Here is a 4,758-nt window from a genome sequence, read left to right as displayed (position 1 = left end):
GCGGCTGTGTTCTTTGCCTAGAAAGGGTTTGGAAGGGTTTTGTCTTCTGAGGAGGGTAACAGTCGGACTGGTGGAGTGACTATGAAGAGGGGGGTAGGGTGCACAGTGTTGCACTAGGGTAGCCAGGAAGTGGCTGCAGAAGGAAAGAAGACAATCATAAGGGAAATTCAAGCTGAGAGAGTTTGGCTCTGCTATGGTTAATGTTGAATTGAGAGAAAGGATTCTAAACAGCTGTCGTTTTGAGCTTGGAAGCTTGATGTCCTTGACTATTGAGGCTGGAGTGGTTGGGCTGTCACGGCTCGTGTCGTTAAGGGGTCTACACTCTTAGAATGTATCACTTACTGAAAAGTGAAGCTATCTTATTCAGCGAGACCTCACAGACAGGAGTCAATGATAATTCCCACTACTGTAGGCTTTCTATTGAAGTGTGCCAGAAAATTTATAAACAAGGAACTTCCTTTAAATAACATTTATTTCACAAAATATATATATATGCATGTGAATATTTACATACTCTCAAAACATGTCATAAAATACATTATGATATACGCAAGCAGTTTTAAACAATCTTTATAAGCAATTTTTCTATTTAGGTTTTCAAACCTTAAACCTGTAATGTACTTCATTCAGGAATATATCAGTTACAGAAATCCTGTCAAAAGATGATTAAATGTAAGGAAAGAAAGATTTGATTAGTTAAGGCATCTTAGACTTAAATCATTCAAAACATCTTAAAATCATTTCAGGTATCATAGCAATATTTCAGGACAAAAGACATGCTTTTACCTTGCCATGTCATTTGTAAATCATCTTAACTTCATGGGAACTGAATTTATGTTCAGGATATTTATATGTTTCAATATGTGTTTAGCTTTACCCAATGCTGTGTGCAAAGGATAGAATACCATAAGCTTTGTATTTAATCTATTCTATGTTTATGGACTTCTGATCATTGTTAAGATCAGGAATGCTACACACATACTTTCAGCATCTTAACAGTTAGCAATGCAGAGCTTATGTGTTACGTATAATTCATTATGTGTATGCTTAAGGCTGTATTAATGTTCTTATGGAAGACTCAGTTATTCTCTGGCTTTGCCAATCTTCAGAGAATATGTTTACTTAGTTAAGAGTCTCCATAAATAAGCCTAATATGTTCTGTATATGTTTTATGTAAGCATATTATATGTGCCTTGTGCATTACCACAGAAAACAGAGATCTTCCTTTCTTTTCAGGAACATCTCTGGCCTCTTACCCTGAGAAAGTTCTGAAGCCCTTCTGTTATTTAGAAAAGACTTCTGAACAGGTCCAGGGAAATATCTATATAGGATCTATATAGGATATACAATCCTCATGCTTGCCAGCATTTAGAAAGCCAGAACAGGATCAGACAGATCTTCTTTGAGGTTCCATTAATCCTTGCTAGGATCAATTGAGGCTCAATATACCAAATATGGTGAAGATCCAATACACTTAGACTCCCATCTCCAAGGTAGAGTGTTAGGAGTTCTAAGGTCTCCATCTTTGTCATGGAGCAGCCTGCCAGCATTTCACTTCAGACTCTAGCCTTTATGAGAACTAGAATTGCTGAACTGAATTCCCTTTCAAAAGGGATTTGTAGCTTTAGGCAAGAAGACTGTAAATCTGTATGCAAGAGAGTGAAGCCTGACAACCAGAGTCGTCTTCCTTCAATCTCCTTAGGTTTTACATCTCCCAAGATGGAGAGAGCAAGGCTAAACAGCTTCAGCTGTTCTCCAGTTACTCCCTTTTAGTCTCACACAAGAGACAGAGAAAGATTGATAGCCAGACAATAGCATTGTCCTCTACCAACATTTCTTTCCAAGTTTTACATCTTTGGGGATGCAGAGAGTGAGGTCAGACAGCCTAAGCCATCTTCCATCAACTCCCTCCCTCCTAGCAGTTTGGCTCTGGCTTTTATTCTCTCAGACCAGCGTTCAGCTGAGCTGAGAGGCTAGAACCTTCTGCCCTGGGCAGGCTACACTAATACCACTTGGCATTGAGTCACACATGGTGGTGATGGGCCATTGTCGCCTGGTCTGTGAAAAAAGCCTTACTATGTTTGTGGCATTAAGTCACCAAGTTCACAAGTGCAAGGTCATCATCTGTTATACTGTTTGAAGACTAGGTCTGAGTCATTAGATGGTAGCATTATCCCCTCACAAGGCAGCTATCAGAGGGGTTTAAACTCCCAGGCAGAAATGACCTTCTTGTTAATGTCAAGAAGAACACCTTGGATAAGTGATGCCGATATTATTCCAGACTCAACCATCAAGCGGGCAACATTGCATATGTTAACCTTGTAGTTTTGCAGTTTTATTTATTTTAGAATAGTTTTAACCAGCATGACCTTTACTCCACTTTCTTTTCACATCAATTCTGTTCAGAGAAATAAGCCTCTTACTTCTATGCTTTACCCATAAGATTCATAGGAATACCACAGGGACAGGCTATCTATCGCTCAAGCCCGTGACAGGGCAGTCTGGGAATCATCCAATGTGGACCCATTGCTGGTCTGTGAGGGGAAAGGAGCTGGGCTGGATCGCATTTCTGTGTTAGGCAATGAGGTCAATTGAGATTGAGCTCATGAGAGTGACCAAACCATGGTTAGCAGTGTTTCAGAAGAAGAAGAGTTGGTTTCTATATGCTGACTTTCTCTACCACTTAAGGAAGAATCAAACTGGCTTACAATCTCCTTCCCTCCCCCTCCCCACAACAGATGCCCTGTGAGGTAGGAGGGGCTGGGAGAGCTCTAAACAGCCATTAGTATCCAGGGTACCATGCAGCAGTGGTCTTCAATCCACAGGCTGAGGCCCTGGGGTGGGTCATGGATCCCCTCCTGCTGGGTCCTGAGCTCCTACAGAACTGCCAGTTATTTGCCTTCCCTTTTGGAAGAATTTTCCTGTGTGGAGAAGCAAAGGATACTACAATCCATACTTGAAAATAACAGCATGGCGGCAAGATGAGTTCCCATACTGATGGAGAGGATTCCTCCATGGCCGTGATGCTTGGCTTGTTTCTTACTGGTGTCACCTGTCTCCAACTCTTTGGGTCCACTGCTCATAATCCTGGCTTTGACCCCAGAGTCATACCTCTGGCTCCCTGCTGTGCCTGGAACATGATTGTGATGTCACATGATATCCTGTCATGTGCTTGAAGCTCAACAGACCCCATGTTGAGTGTGTCCCAGGAATGGATAGACTGAAACAGAAGCCACCATGACTCCACCTCTGGCAAGTCGGTCAGGTGGTCGCGCACGAGGGGTGGAGAGAGACAGCCCCAGGCACGGACCCCAGACCCCCCGCCCCATCTTGGCCTCCCTCAAGATGGACCCAGAAGTGAACCTCAAGGTCGACTCTTTCAGAGACACGATCACAGGTGAAGCTGAGGATCTACTGGCAAATTTTTTCCCAAAGAAGCTTTTAGAACTCGATGCTTTCCTCAAGGTCCCATTCTGAACATTCACGATCTAACCCAAATCCACTCCAACATGAAAGTTCCCGTTCCTGATGCAATTCTGCTGACAGCCAACCGTGATGGGCCCAACATGAAGAAGAGAAAGCTGGAGGGTTGCAAAGAGACTTTCCATTGTACCAGAGTCTTTGCCATGCCTAACGGGATGCTGAAGAGCAACCAGCGGCTTGTGGACATAATTGAGAAGGTGAAACCTGAGATCCGGCTGTTGATTGAAAAGTGCAACACGGTCAAAATGTGGGTACAGCTGCAGATTCCCAAGATAATAATTTTGGTGTTTCGATTCAGGAGGAAGCTGTGGCTGAACTCCACAGCGTGGTGAGTGAGGCAACCACATACCTGGACCAGATCTCTGCGTACTATGTTGCACGGGCGAAGCTGGTCTCCAAGGTTGCAAAATACCCGCACGTGGAAGATTATCGCCACACAGTGACTGAGATGGATGAAAGGGAATACACCTGCCTGAGGCTCATCATATCGGACCTGAGAAATCAGTATGCGACTGTGCATGACGTGATCCTGAAGAACATTGAAAAGATCAAGCGGCCCCGAAGCAGCAATGCAGAAACGCTCTACTGAGCAGATCGAACGTACAAACTGTTCAGTGGGCTCAAGACGGCCTTGGCCTTGGTTTGTTATGTGACGGTTGAGATGGGGAAGCTGGCTGAATATAGTCCTTGACACACTTTTAATAAAGTCTAAAGAAGCTCTCTCCGGCAGGTTTTTGTTTTGGTCTTGGGTAGGGTTACCAACTTCCAGGTGGTGGCTGGAGATCAGTTTCCCTAGAGAAAATGGCCACTTTGGAAAATGGACTCTATGGCTTTGCATCCCATTGAAGACCCTCCCCAAAGCCTGCCCTACCCAGGCTCCACCCCCAAACTCTCCAGGTATTTCCCAACCCAGTGCTGGCAACCCTGCTCTTGGGGTTTGCACCCATCTCTTGACATCCAGGAGGCCCGAGGCAAAGGCTTTCTCCTTGCTTGGGTGGGAAAGGGATGAGTGGGCAGCCTGTTTGGAGCAATTCTTATCTTGAGTGAGTGACTGTGCTTTGTATGAGCCCAGAGGAACACTCCCACCCAGGGGGTTGATCCCTTGACCCTTCTCAAGAGCAGTGTTGAGTCAAGTGCTACGTTTTGCTGGGCTGTATGCTAAAGATCCCTTTTTCAGACCGGCTGTATCCCTGCCCTCTTCACTCAGTGGACTCCTTGGCACATATCCTTTTGCATTGTCCTTACTTAGGCTAAAATGGATTATACCATGTTTTA

The 4,758-nt window shown here is 44.5% G+C and overlaps 1 pseudogene; it reads left to right on the top strand.

Moving 5' to 3' along the window:
- Nucleotides 1-3,237: 3,237 nt before the first annotated feature.
- On the top strand, nt 3,238-4,075 carry LOC130478382 (proteasome activator complex subunit 3-like; annotated as a pseudogene).
- The last annotated feature ends 683 nt before the right edge of the window (nt 4,076-4,758 follow it).

The sequence above is a fragment of the Euleptes europaea genome, chromosome 5 (genome assembly GCF_029931775.1).
Source record: "Euleptes europaea isolate rEulEur1 chromosome 5, rEulEur1.hap1, whole genome shotgun sequence".
NCBI classification, from domain to species: Eukaryota; Metazoa; Chordata; class Lepidosauria; order Squamata; family Sphaerodactylidae; genus Euleptes; species Euleptes europaea.
The sequence above is the reverse complement of the archived record's forward strand: the minus strand, read 5'-3'. Positions and strand labels throughout refer to the sequence as shown.